At 42.6% G+C, this 15,679-nt stretch overlaps 1 protein-coding gene across 7 annotated transcripts in view; it reads right to left on the reverse strand.

Moving 5' to 3' along the window:
* Positions 1–15,679, reverse strand: part of LOC311252833 (pleckstrin homology domain-containing family A member 5-like) — a 227,601-nt gene that overhangs the window by 188,474 nt on the left and 23,448 nt on the right. The gene's annotated exons all lie outside the window — the stretch shown is intronic.

Here is a 15,679-nt window from a genome sequence, read left to right on the forward strand (position 1 = left end):
GTTGCATGAAGAACAAACACACAGCAGTTAATGGAGCTGGATTTGAGTATAGCAGAAGACATAAATGTTAACCTATGTGGCCAGTGTATCTGAAAGTGCTTATATCATTACAGGTCTATATTCTGCTTTGTAGCACACTTGAGAAAGAGCAAGACTACAGTTCCCATCGTGCTTTTCATGGCATTTGTTGTCTAAGACTCTTGATTTCCATCAATCCAATCACCAGAATATTGTTCATAAATCATAAAGCACCTTTCTGCAAACCTCAGACAAGTTAAAACTTTATGTTTCTGAAGGTTCAGTTTTTAATGTTTCTCTTTTCACAGCGCTGTGCTACACTCTGGTTAGGTTTAAGCATAAGGGTTAGGGTTAGAAGAAGATCAGGTTTTGGATGAAAATACCCGTTTTGGTCACCACAAACACAGCTGGAGGCGTTTCCTGGGGTGTGACGTTTACAAATGTTGAAACAAACTTGAGCTGTGGTCACCGGCTTGGCAGCCTTTTCCCCCCGCAACTCCAAACCTTTCCCTCCACCTCCTGACATGAAGGTCAGGTGATCAACACGTAATGTGAACATGACATGAGGCGTTTTGTAGAAATGTAAATATGAAACATAAAAATGTGAAAATATCTCTGGCTTTACAGAAACATTAACAGCACACCAAGGAGCCACAGGTGTCCCATTACTACCATGAAGACGTACACTAGGGGTGTCAAATGAGCTTTCAACTAAGATCGTTAAAAGCGGGCTCAGCAATCGGCCCACCACTGCCTACAAGCATGCGTCTGTGTACATCGTGTACAGGAAGGCAAACAACAACAGTAGAAAAGAAGAAAAATACAAGTGACATCAACCTTTTTCTGTCAGGTGTCAGACAGTGTGTGGTTACAGCTATAGATGCTGTGTATTTTGATTGGGTGGCAGCAGGGGGTCCTCTGCCACTGTGGCCTTGGATATAACTGATCCTATTAACAACCTGCACATACTGCAGTCTGACAGAGATAAACAGAGGGGGCTGCAGCTCACAATAAACAGGAAATTAGCAATATGACACAACTTCCATACTAAGGGCAAGTGTTGATACAAGTAAAATGAGCTCCTGCATCGTCTGCTTCACTTCCTCAGGTTGCCATGGTTATCTACCGTTGTTCAACCATCATTAACTCAGCAACAGCAGTGCACACAGAAGTCGTCTTTCTCTCCTCGCTGCTACCGACCGCTGTGGCATGATTACCATCGCATCAACATCAGAAACACTGGTGCACATGAGAAACAGGGCTGCCTCAGACAATCTCTGTAACATATCACATTACAAAACTCTAAAGGAGGAGGAGGAGGAGGAAGAGGAGGAGAAGGAGTAGGAGGAGTGTTTGGTCTCTGTTAACCTGCCGATGTCAGCAGCAGCTTTTTGTGAACACACGGTCTTTCTGAACTGATCCAACCACTGAACCAGTCACCACACTATCACCAGACTCCATTAACAAATGGTGAGATTTTGAGAGTTGCTGACTGAGGAGAAATCTGCTGAATCACTGGTGCAGCTCAGCATCAAATCAACACATGAAGTTGTTTGTTTCCTTGTTAAAAGTGTCAGTTTGTGGCAGCATGGCTGTACCAGCCTGTCTGCAGCTGTTTGAACACACTGTTTACACTGATTTCTATTTGGGTTTATCAGATGTTATGCATGAAGTGATTTCTGTCTTTAGGTTAACAAACATCGTATCCGTCCGTCCCAGTTCATTTGCATATAGAGACGCATATCAATTGACATGCTAAAGCCAGGTGTGAACTTCCGGACGGAAGTTAATACCAAGTCTGAACAGTCTGTGAGTGTTTCTGTCTGCAGACACCAGCTCTCATCAGGCAAAATCATGTCATTCACACCCTCACTCCTCGTCCCTCCCTCTTTCTTCAGTCTCTCTTGTCCCTCTGTGCCAGGTACTGTCAGCAACACACAATGAACACCATCACAAATGGAGGTATTTGTGCTTTAGCCCACATCCACATAGCTCGACCTGTATCTGCACCGGCCCAACACTGCTCTGCTAACTTCATCCGATTTATGGCTTTAGTCAGTGGCAGGGGAACACTCTGCAGCAGGGAACACAATGCTCCATAACACCGGCTCCACATCATCCACTTAGGGTGTGTGTGTGTGTGTGTGTGTGTGGAGAGATTTGTTATGTGTGTGTCTGGTTGTTTGCGAGTGTGTGTGTGTGTGTGTGTGTGTGTGTGTGTGTGTGCTTGTATCCAGAGTCCAACTGGAGCCAGAAGAAAAACTTTAGTGACACTAAAGCTGCCTGCACACTGACCACTACAGACACACACACACACACACACACAAGCCTGTTTTGTGCCGCCATCTCCTGCTTTTAAATTCATAATCATAAACCAAACATAAGCCTCCATTGACTCCAGAGCAGCGGGCTCACCTCGAAAATCCTATTCATGTTATCCGTTTGTTTGTTTTGCACACACACACGCGAACATGTGCGTACACACACACACACACAATGAAAGGGGATTGGACGGCTTGAGCTCGGCTCTTCAAACCCAGATTGAGAACATTAGCGTAGTGAGAAAGGCCTGGCAGCTGCCCCTGTGGAATGAGACAATTTCATAAGCTTGGAGAGAACAGCTCAGATCCTCCCATCATTGTAATCCTGGGCAGCCTCAGGACTGGACTATCCATCCTGCCTGCAGCATGGCATGATGGGAGAAGAGCCTGGCGGAGAGAGCAGAGAGGGCAGAGTGCCAATCGGCAAGGCACAGGAGAGCTCATGTGGATTAGCCTGCGAGCTCACTGCTGCAGGACAATCAAACAGAAAAGAAACAAACACAAAAACCTGAAACATTTTGGTCTGAAGAATAAAGTTAGAAAACCTTTTCATGTTGCCAAAACAAAAAAGCCAATGTTAAGAGAATAAATATTTTGAGAAATATTTGTGCATCTAACTATAGTGTAAGGTCTGTCTGCCTGTCTGCCTGCCTGCCTGCCTGCCTGTCAGCCTGCCTCTGTACATGTACAGTGGATGATCTGCTTCACACTTGAGGTGCAGTATTAAATGTGCTGTTGAGCAGTAATATATTTAGAACCACCAGCAGACAGCTCTGTGCAGCAGTAGCAGGGGCTGTGGGGCTTCGGCAGTCTGGCTTCACACGTGATCGTCTCGTGTGATTTAATGGGAAGCAGACGTAACAAAAGGAGTCTGGATGAGCGGGGAAACACGGTCAACACAGGTTTTCTGTTCTTCAGTGATGTTTTACGTTTTTGTTGACAGTAGAATGCCAGCCTCAAGGGCTACAATGTTTTCTGTACTTGGCAGCACTGTCAGCTGCTCTGCGCTGCCTCTTTCATTAGTTGATGTGGTCCTGCTCAGAAAGTACTGATGTCATGACCCGACTTTAAGACTTAATGATCAAACATGTTTGCTTTTATCAGAGCAGCCCTGATGAGTCTATAAACCCCTCACATTACCACATCATCTGTGCTGAACAGAGTGTTTTGAGCGGGCGCCTCACTGGTTTTGAGAATCAACGAAATGTGTTAAATTGCGAGCAGACCTTTGACTGCACGTGCCGGGTTGCAGCTGCCTGGAATATAACGAAGCGCCACCTGTCTTTTGACCATTATGTGATGAAGGTGGAGCAGACACCAGAACAAGAGGCAGCTTCCAGCGACAGTCCCTGGACACATCTGGACACACTATTTATACCAGAATGTAAAAAACACAACGTTACATGATGAAGGGCTCACTGAGCCTCCCCATGGAGCCACATACTGTAGGTGAAAGTGTCGTCAGCTAGTTAACATCAGTTATGTTCATTAGTCACGTGTCACTTTAACCGTTGATGTTATGATAATCACACTGAATGATCTTGTAGCTAGTAGTCTGGTGGGCTTTAGAAGGCAGTTAACCAATGTCATGCCAACTTCAACATTAACTTTACTCTCATAATTGCAATTAATTACACATTTCAAAATATTACAATGAAAGTAAGTTGTCCTTTGAGTGATTTGCTAACCCAGTACTCCTGTACTTTTACTTGAGTAGGTTTCTAAAGTTGTAATTTTCACTTTTACTTGAGCCATTCTCCTGAGAGTAACTGCAGTTTTACTGGAGTGTATACTTTCAGTCTCTATCCATCACTGCTTGTTTGCGAGATTATGAATTCATTCTCATAATAATTTCTTTCAGAGGCTCCTCTGATGAATCAATGCGGAGGTCCCAGCTGTAACCTGAGCTCCTGTGATTAGCTACAACCAACCAAGCCTCTCTGCTCCTGGGCACAAACTTGATGTAATCTCCCCTGACACAAAGCGAGCGCCGGCAGCACCCGGTGCTTTATTCCTTCCTTCAGCTCCCTGCATCTATCTGAGCAGGAAGAAGGAGAGAGTGAGCGCGAGCAGATGGCAGAGAAAGCACAGCCACAGCCAACGCAGCAGAAAAGTCCACCTTTCTCTCCAGCCAGTGGGCATTAATCACACTTTGCCTCGCACCAACTTGTACTGCTACCAATCAGCCTCCGTGTGAGAGCAGAGCGGCACCTGTAGCACACTGCAGGGTGCTAAAAGACAGAGAGGGGAAGCCAGATGGGACATTTAGGGAATGACTGCAAGTAAGTCTGAAAGAGTTTACTCGTGAGTGAGTGAGTGAGTGAGTGAGTGTGTGTGTGTGTGTGTGTGTGTGTGTGTGTGTGTGTGTGTGTGTGTGTGTGTGTGTGTGTGTGCGTGCGTGCGTGCGTGTGTGAATGTGTGTGTGTGGAGAAGGAGTGATATCTGATACACAATGGCCAACTTCACTACCTCTGCTAACCTCTGCTGGTATTTCGCTCTCACAAACACACTCAAACTGAATCTTGATTGTAGTGGGTGCATGAGCTCGACTGTGCATCGAGTCTAAGTGCGAGTTTTTTGGTTGTTTCTCCGTTTTAAATCATTGAAACCCTAATATTGCTAAGTTCACCGGCACAAACACACTATCTCTCTCTCTCTCTCTCACACACACACACACACACACACACACACACACACACACACACAGATGACTGTGACAATGCAGCTCTTGCATCAGGGCAGCAGTGAAGCAGCCAGGTGGTTGAATCAGTGCATGTTCTTCCCGGTTGTGTTACATCAGGGCCCAGGACACAAGCTCCAGCTGTAACACTGGCTGCTTCAGACAATCAGGCCTGATGACACATGACTGTGACTGCATCAGTGAACACACAGCTAAGACTGCTGACTCTTCATCATCCACACACACCCTTGTAATAACCCAAACAGTTATTACTGCCAGGATGACTATGGTTTTGCTGTGAGGGATATCTGGGAGTGAATGCATGCGTGTGTTTGTTCCCTGGCAGGTAAACTAAGCAGTGCCTGATCAGCAGAAACATCTTTCACCATCTGCCTACAGGTGTGTACAAGTTTCTGCACATCATATTTAAGAGACTTTTAGACTGTGAAAGACGAAGACTAACTATCCAGTGTGAGAACTCTGACTCCAACAAGTTATCTACATTTACTAGTAATTTGCTTTGACAGGTACGTTTTAGAGGAGTAACTCCTGCCTGGATTACACAGTTATATGAACAGTGACCACTTCCTTTAGGTTCCTAGCTGCAAAGACGTCATTAGAAGCAGGTCAGGGTGGATATTTCAGCATAAAACTCTGCTCAGATCAGGCTTTTGGCACAGGCACAGTAAAACAGAGTTGCAGCGTTCTGCTAAACAACTGAAGTAGCTGGAGACTTGATTTAAAACGGAAAAACAACCAAAAAAACATCAAATGGCTCCATACAGCTCATCAGGCCTAATCCAAGTCTCCAGCAGATCTACAAATGATCCTGAGATCCCAAATACATTTTTTAATTAATGGTACAATGGTACAATCCACTCATGCACATCGATTTTTCTTCAGTTTACCTTCAAGGGCTGAAGATGGTGAACACATTCACCAGACAGTATCTGAATCTGCGAGTGTCTGACATGTCAGGGAGGCAGAGCACTCCACTAAAGTGATTACTTGGGTCATGAAGCGGCTGATTCATTCCCTGCACGAGCCCTAAAGTTTGATTCTTGTGCAGGGTGGCAGATGGAGGCTAGACCTCGCTTTTACCTAATATTTTTTGCCTGTCAGTGATTGTTTCCCCTGAACGGTGTTTGGGTGAATGTGTCAACCCTGTCCTGCTCCTCTGCCTGTCTGACAAGCCCCAGGACTCACTCCCTCAACAAGATGACAGACTGCCAGGCAGCAACTGCCTGAACACAGCCTCCCTTCACATGACGTGTCAGCACTTACGTCACAAAAATTACACTAATCCTTTTCTGAGGTGAGGATTTATGTTAAAACTTAAACTATTTTCTTCACAATATTTTCTCAGACTCCACATTTTGTACCCAAATAACAAGGTACATTTATTTATCATTTTTTTATAACACTAGGTTTTCAAAAACAGTCTTGTAATGCTACATCCACAGAAAAATAACCTGTGTGACGGCTATGCCTTTTGTGCTGTTGGCCTTTCCTTCTTTTTGTATTGCAGATGCCCAGCAGGAGGGGCAGGGCTCGTCGGTAGTTGCTGGGAACACCTGGGCCCGGTGTTCCCAGTACTACAAGGGCACACCTCACCAGCTCTGGATGAGAGAGAGAGGGCAAGGGGGAAACTCTGCTCTCTACTCTCCACGCGCCTTATTGTGTTTCTTTGCTTCTGTTTCCACCTTGATATGTTGGTTTTGAGTTAGTCCAAAAAATGATGATTTCCTTGCTTTAATTTCTTGTGTCATCTCCCATTATTTGTCATGGCTTTGAGCCGGCCGTGACACTGCTACAGGGGAAATGTTCCTCATGAAGCGGAGACACTACAGCTGAAAACATCATTTTTTAATGCACTGGTAAAGTTTGAGATTTTGGTTCTGGGCATTTATGCAAATTAGTGCATATTTAATTTGATTGCCTCCTTCAAGTATTTAAACACTAAATATCAGAACACTTGTAATACATGAAATAATTGTCTTAATTCAGAAAACCCTAGTCACCACTTTTTTTTTTTTTGTCTAAAATAAGTATGGAACTATTTTCTGATTTATGGAGTCATTTATGGTTCACTGCTGAGGATACATGAATGCTCTGGAACGTTAATTGCAATCTGCCCATTTGATTTTGATTTGTATTGTATAAATAACAACAATGCATTTGGTTATGGGTGATTTCTGAGATGTTGATGATGGTGCTAGATGAAAGTCAAGAGAGACACACCGTCCTCTGGGAACCAGGAGTATTTGTGCCAATGTTAAATGACCAAATGTCCATGGATGACATCAACACCTGCTGCTAGCCGGTCCTCACATAACTGACAAGGTTACAGCAAATTTTCAAGTAGGCCAATCTTTTTTGATAAATCAACCACATATTCAAAATTCAAGCAGCATACTAGGAGAATGTCACAGCACAACCTGGTGACAGCTGAGGTATGAAAGTTCTATCAGTTGAGTCTGGCTCATGTCCTTTGCCACTGCTGCTGGTTCATGCAAAATGCAAGCTGGAGGACCTGTCCATCCCAAGTCCATATGGACAGACCAGCTCCCAACGTATCCTCAATAGAAAGGGGAGAGCAACAACCCTTCCAGTGGACATTTTGAAGTTGGACAGTAATTGGTGACATTTCACTAGTTCACCAGAATACAGCTACAGAGAGGAGTACAGCTACAGACAGGAGTACAGCTACAGACAGGAATACAGCTACAGACAGGAGTACAGCTACAGAGAGGAGTACAGCTACAGAGGAGTACAGCTACAGACAGGAGTACAGCTACAGACAGGAGTACAGCCACAGACAGGAGTACAGCTACAGACAGGAGTACAGCCACAGACAGGAGTACAGCTACAGACAGGAGTACAGCTACAGACAGGACTACAGCTACAGAGAGGAGTACAGCTGCAGACAGGAGTACAGCTACAGAGAGGAGTACAGCTACAGAGAGGAGTACAGCTACAGACAGGAGTACAGCTGCAGACAGGAGTACAGCTACAGACAGGAGTACAGCTACAGACAGGAGTACAGCTACAGACAGGAGTACAGGTGGAGAGTATAAAGGGTCACATGGTTGTGATGAGACACCCGTCACACTGGATAGACCAGTGTATCCTCAGCCACTGAGGAGCTTCTCACTGCTGCAACATGCATTTACATCACACTGTTAATTCCCCAGCACAACTGGTTGCTATGCCAACATTCCTGATAATCAGGGCGCTCACTGGTGATTTGTTGAGCTTTCTCTTGCTTTCATGTTCTCACGTAGTTGATGTTGTCTCAAACTTGAGGGAATAGACGTCAGATCAGATAAGAATTGAATATTAATGTTTTGGTAAAGCCAGAAATACCACTGAGGTTTTTCTTTTCGATGAGCCCCTAACTGAATCACACACACACACACACACACACACACACACACACACACACACACACACACACACACACACACACACACACACACACACACACACACACACACACACACACACACAGGAGCACTGTTGTTGATGTGTTGCTGTGCAGTGAGTTACCCTCTGACGAGGACAGGGGATGTGTTCATTAAGCTGCTGGCTCAGTAGAGTTGAGGACACTGTGCTGTGGAGTGTGATCGAGGATGTTTGGAATTAGAAAGTTAGAGAAAAAGTTTGGTGAGGACAAAAGAGTCTGCAGCCAGCCTGCCACGCCTAAAGCCTGCAGCCACACAGATATTAGGTGTGTGTGTGTGTGTGTGTGTGTGTGTGTGTGTGTGTGTGTGTGTGTGTGTGTGTGTGTGTGTGTGTTTGGACAGTTAACACAAATGCTGTGTGCTGACCTGAATGGACATTCACACAGCAGGATGAAAATAACTATGGTGCATTCATAGGACTAGGACAGGTTCCCAGATGAAAACAAGCTGGAGATTCTGCACCGGAAACAGATGAGTGTGTTTCCTCCGACATCACTTCCTGTGGACCACTTGTAGGGGCCATTAATCATTACCACACACATTCACACACAACCAACTTAAGCAGGTGTACTGTATCTACTACTTCAAAACTGAAACTGTGTTTTAAAAGGGGCCCTGCATAGATTTCTCAGACTGAGACCTCAACACACTTGTCCTCACTCTTGTTACTAGGTGACAAAACATTGAGTTTTTTTGTGGAGGAAACTGAGCAGCAGTGAGCTGAAAGATGGAGCTGAAGTTCCTCCTCGTCTTCTTCATGTCAATCCGAGTCTGCCATGTTTCAAAATCCACTTCCCAAAGAAAAGTCTTATCAGTCAGCGGAGGAAAAACACACAAAATCTTATGACGGGGGCAAAGAGAGAAGATAACACAAACCATATCAGAATTTCAGCTTTGCTTCATCTTTATCTGTGTGTCCTACCCTGCACTCGCCCAGTGTTGGGCTCAGGCTCTACCTCGTGTCTGTCTCTGTCTTTGGTGCAATGACCTCAAGTCTGGGAACACTCACACATACACAACACACATGTGAGGACAATTCCAGGTGGTGCAGGTAAAGGCACAATCGTACCATGTAATCATGTTCTACACACATCTCTGCACTGGAAACAATGGAGGATCCCAGGAGAGGTCATTCAAAGTCATTTCTCCCTCTCATCACTGATTTAGGCTGCTTCAGCTGGGATTATTCATTCTGTCTGCTGAAGGTCTATTTATCAAACCACATTAAGCAGCTCTCTAACATTACCATGTTACCGAAGCAGCGCCGAGGTCAAGCTGTCTGCTTGTTCAGATGCTTTCCTGCTGATGAGGAGGAACGAGACATTTCAAAAACATGCTCTGACACAATAGTAACTAATTATTGTGCCTTTTAAAAAGAGCATTATGCACAGGCATGGTCGGGAGGTTTGTACAGCCATAAAAACACATTGTGCTCCTGGAAATTGGACTGCATTCATTACAAGATTTTTTACAATGTCTTTTACACACACACACACACACACACACACACACACACACACACACACACACTTTCTCTGAGATTTCTGCCTTCAGTCCAGTACAACAGAGCTAAACTGAATTCAACAGTTGGGCTGAAACTAACAATTATTTTTTTGTTTGGTCTATAAAATTTCAGAGGAGAGAGAAAATGCCTGTTACAATTACTCAGATCGACAATGACTTATACAAACAAATTGCTTGTTTTGTAAAATTAGCGATTGAAGGCTCAAATATATTGAGTTAATATAATAGCAATTAATTGCAATGATCCTCTGCTGGTCAGCTCAACATTTCAGCACTACTTTTCGCTTCAGTGACTGCAAAATGTCCAGTGTGCAGCGACAAAGGCTCATTATATATAGATGTACACACGAACAGGCAGCTGTGACACAAATGGCATTGTTTAAATAGCTGAAAAATTCACTGATTACCCATATAGTGTTGCCAGGAAATTTTATATCAATCAACTAATTAATAGTCAAGTCATCATTTGAGCTCCAGTTAACACCACTGAAAAACTACTGTATTGTGGAGACCTATTGGTTAAAGCATCATCTACACTGTGACTGTAAGAAGAAAAAGATAAACACACCTCAAAGCTTTGACACAACTACTGAAGACCAGAGAAGACCAAGGAGTCCTGACTGTCCCCGACTGTCCTCCACACTCACCTGACCTCAAACAGTCACCTGACCTAAACCCCATTCAACATTTACGGGAGCACTTGAAGACTGAGAGAGGTGAGCACTCTGTGACATCACAAGAAGCTTTGTGAACACTGTCAGATCATGCTGGGATAACATGAGTCAGCAGGAATTACACATCTGCATTAAAGCAAAAGGGGGACAAACTCAATACTAAGATATTCTGGAATGCATGGACAGTTTTACAAAGATTCAACTTCTCGGTCAAAGTCAAGTTATTATCATTTGTAATGAAAAGATGAAACACTGTGACTGTCACAATAATTGTACCATTGTTGTAAATTCAAGTCAACATCATGAAAAAAAAAAGAGGGCAACAACAAGAACTACAGCACACGTAAGTCCTGAAAGCCCTCACATTTACACACACACACACACACACACACACACACACACACACACACACACACACACACACACACACACACACACACACACACACACACACACACACACACACACACACACAGAGTCTGACCCCGTGCATTAGTGCAGTCAGGACGAGCCGTGTGCAGAAAGCTTTCTTATCGCTCCACCTGGAATTATATTGTCATACTGCAGCAAATGGTAGGGGGAGGACGAGTGAGTGTGTGAGGGAAAACCACAGAGGATTTAAGATTATATTATAAAAGACAAATACAAAGAAAAAAGGTTTTCCAGCTGTTATGCATTTTAAGATCATTGTGTAAGCATTTCCACATCTTTAGGAGCTGATTTCTGCTGTTAGGATTTGGTAGATTTTAATATGATCAACTTCTTAAACAAATGATTCCTGATGGTCTCTAAAGGATGGTTTATACTCTGCCAAAGCAATTTGCCCATGACAAAGAGAACAGCATAATCTTTTAGAAAGTGCTGGTCAAAGATTTTATAGAACGTGTTGCCTTGTAGTTTATCCATGGTAAAGGACAGGTTTAGGTGATCCCTAAATAGATTAATATAGTAATTTCTATTTAATATTCACAACATGATACGGTAGCTCTAAAAAGATTTTGTTGAGATGGATTGGTCTGAGAAATTCTAAGAGTCAGGTGAAGTTGCGTACCTTCAGGCTAACACTCTGCAGGAAACTGGAAGCACTTAAAAGCTTCATCCTTTATCCAAATGTCAACAGAGGCAGTCGACACAAAATCCCTCACAACATGCAATCTGAGACTGCATTCCTTTCTCAAATGGCACAAGAGCTGAGAATAAGTCTAAAATGTACCAGGTTGTAATCCTGTGAACAAGAGAAACAAAGTTTTTGTCTGGCAGACAGCCAGCTGATAACTCTAAAATGATGCTTCCAGGAAAAAAAGTGAATATGAAATTAGTCTTCAAATCATGAAGCTCGATGGTCTCAAAGCAGAAAAACAAAAAACAAAATCAAGAAAAAGAAACAATGAAAAAAAAAAAGGTTTGGAGACTTTGTTGATGAAGGCTCTCAGTCATCCGGGTCATGGTAACTCTAAGTTGTGTATCATAGGCAACTGGACTTGTTTCAGTTTGCTGAAGACGTTTCACCTCTCATCCAAGAGGCTTCTTCAGTTCTAACTAACTGGAGGAGCTGCAGGCTTTAAACTCTGTGTGGGAGTGTCCTTACAGAGTCATTAAGGACAGTGTGAGCTCTGAGTTTGGAGACTTTGTAATGAGAATTTTGTCAAGAACAAATAAGTATTGATTACAGCAAGGGGACCACTCAACTAATCTGAAACTGCAGACAGCCATTTTTGAGGTTCCTGAGAGCTAAAAGACTGTATGAAATTATTTGAGATGAACAATACATATACAGTCATATGCTTTACGCTAAAGGCTAACTTAAGCATGCTAACATGTGAACAATGACAAATATCAAGATGCCATGTATTATCATGTGACCATCTTGATTTCACGGGGGCCAGCTCTCACTTCTTCGGTAGTTCAGTAATTCATGTTTTATGTGTCTCGTGTTGAAGGTATTTGATCATAAACAAAAGTCAGCCTGTTGGACAATTTCAAATATTTACGGAGGTGAGATTTTAGATCAATAATCATCAGTAATGTAGATATAATGACTCGGTGGTTAAAGACAAATATTAGAACGAGTAGAACAGTCTGGTAAGTTCAGAAAATGACATCACTGTAATGAGCCTTTAGAACCTGGAAAAGACAACACTTATGGAATATCACTATATAATGTTATACAAAAACCAAAACCATATACAGTATAGTCTCATATCACAAAAATGGTATAAAATTGATATATTGCCCTGCCCTAATTCATTGACAATTTCCATTACTTTGCATTTTTTGATTATTGGTGCAACAGTCCGTAGCAAACTGGAGTCGATCAGTTCGTCCAGGACTGTCCTCAGAAAGACAGACACACAGAGTGGTTTGATCGAACTCTCTCCACAGAGCCACATCTCAATGTGTTTCTCCATCGCTGAGCAGCACAGGCTCAATTCAATCAATCTGGCCAGCCAGGGTTACAACGCACTCCAACAGCACAAAGTCTGGTCCGACAAAGTTTCTAATTTGGTGGTGAAGGTTTGTGAGTAATATCATAGAATTATGGCAATAAGGTTGAGCCTTCTCAACCATCTATAACTTTATCTCCTTTGACACCAGCAGCACCCAAAACTTTCCAACGTTTATCCTCACTGTGTTATATAAACTGCAATGTGCTACAATTTTACTTTAATATTTCAATGTGTCAACATCTATGACTTGACAACTTTTACATATCAAAATGACTTTTACGATCCCAGTGAAACAAACAGCTGTCAATGCAAAGTTTAACATCACAGAGAAACTTTAACATGTCACTCTAACCCTCATCCCAACTCAGTAACACGGCAAAAGTCTGTAAAGGATTAAGAGAAAGAAACTGCAGGGCTATTGGACTACCGACTGGTTAGCATGCTAACTTCAGTAGACATCTGTGTAACACAGTACATGGAGGCCTTTGACATGACGTCAACACTATTGTTCCTTCACTCTGTTGATACTACTACTTTTTGAATGTTTTAAACTCAAATCTTACAAACTGCCCTTATAAATCACATCTACTCCCTGCAGCAACTTACCAGGTGTGTGGATGTGTAAAGTAGGCAGGCAGTGGGATGCAGCCAGAACAAGACGTTCCCTCCCTACCCTGAGTGTGGTTCTTCACAACATGTGTTCACAGCTTGGCCTTTAGACGATGTGAACAATACATCACACGACCTAGATCGTTTTAGGCATACTAAATCATTAAGGCCAGTTTCCTTCACAGGAGGTTTATTATGCAAAGTTTGTAATGTTTTACTACAAATGAGCATTTTCTCAGTTGATTAATTTAATGATTAAGCTGCTAATTATGATTCAGTCACTCATTTAATGAGATCTAATAAAACATATTATACATATAACTTGTGCACAATAATGAACATGAGCACCAGAGTCTATCATGTAAATGTGCCAGATTTAGCAATACAGGCTAATTTTCAACTGCAGTCCCTGGCAGGTTGATGGCATATGAATAAACACAACACATACAAATACGACAACAATTTATCACAAAGCATAAAGGCACAGATAAAATGTGCACATAGAAATGTATGTAAAAATGTGATGTATACCAGCGTACAAAGTCTCAGTCTTAGGCTGATGATGCTTTTATTTCCTTTATTTCATGGATTAGGAAAGTGTGTAATGAGCCATGAGGGTTGCAGAACTTTCTCAACCATGTGATTATATTTAGGACCTGGAACCCTAAACAGTGGTGGCTGGTGTTATTTGTGCCCAAATTTCAGTCTGACCCATAGTGCAGCGTCACAGAGGAGATTCACTCAGCACCCTCTGGGTATCAGCGGCCTACATGCACATATCTAGACGCCTCCGATCAACTGAGCCGGAATAACAGGAAAGTCATTTTCAGAGTGCATCAGGTTAAATGGGGTCAGCGGTGTCTTTGGGGCTCCACATCTATCTCTGTGTGAGGGTGGTTGAGACTGTTCCTGTATCAAGGTCAGAGGTTTGATTGGTTGTCAGACTGTCAGCAGAGACACAGTGAGAGACTCTTCAAAAACAAGGAGGCACCCGGAAAGCACAAACCTCCCCCAACGCTCAACTATTCTCTAATTTTTATGTTCGACACAAATACATCATTCTTGTGCTTCAACTTAAAGCTGAATTGATTTTTTGACTTTGCTAACATTCCCTTAGGAATTACAACCCAGCCTCTCTCTCCATTAGTTTCACAGTTATGCCTCCAATCAATAATTGTTTAATTGTGGAACTCTCTGATCTGGATCACCACCAAAATCTAATCGACTTTTCTTTGGCTCAATGCCAGTTGGTCCAGCAAATTTATTGATAATGCACTTTTGGAGATGTCCTGCTCACAGACAATCTAATAAACAGACATTAAACTATATCATAATTGGTGGATGAAATAACTGTCTAAATATAAAATGAGTATGCTCCTGCATATATAAAAAAGTAATTTGAACCAAATAAATGTTCTGGTAACAAAAAAAAGAATAGTCAGTTTTTAGGAACAAGATCCATTCTTGGTTCACTTATGGTTATTTGTCTTATCAGTTGTTACATTTATCCTTCAGTTCCTTCAAAATGGCTAATAAGTATTGTTAGCTTTCTGTATATATATGTATATATATGTATATATATGTATATATATATATATATATATATATATATATATATATATATATACACACACACCAGTCGTTCACATTGCTGTTGGGTGACTTTATACCACTCCTGCCACAAAAATTCAAGCAGCTCAGCTTTGTTTGATGGCTTGTGACCATTCATCTTCCTCTTGATCGCATTCCAGAGGTTTTCAATGGGGTTCAGGTCTGGAGATTGGGCTGGCCATGACAGGGTCTTGATCTGGTGGTCCTTCATCCACACCTTGATTGACTTAGCTGTGTGGCATGGAGCATTGTCCTGCTGGAAAAAACAGTCCTCAGAGTTGGGGAACATTGTCAGAGCAGAAGGACCCTTGCTGAAGTACCCCCAGATCGT

The sequence above is a fragment of the Pagrus pagrus genome (assembly GCF_965226575.1).
Source record: "Pagrus pagrus genome assembly, chromosome: 23".
Lineage (NCBI taxonomy): Eukaryota > Metazoa > Chordata > Actinopteri > Spariformes > Sparidae > Pagrus > Pagrus pagrus.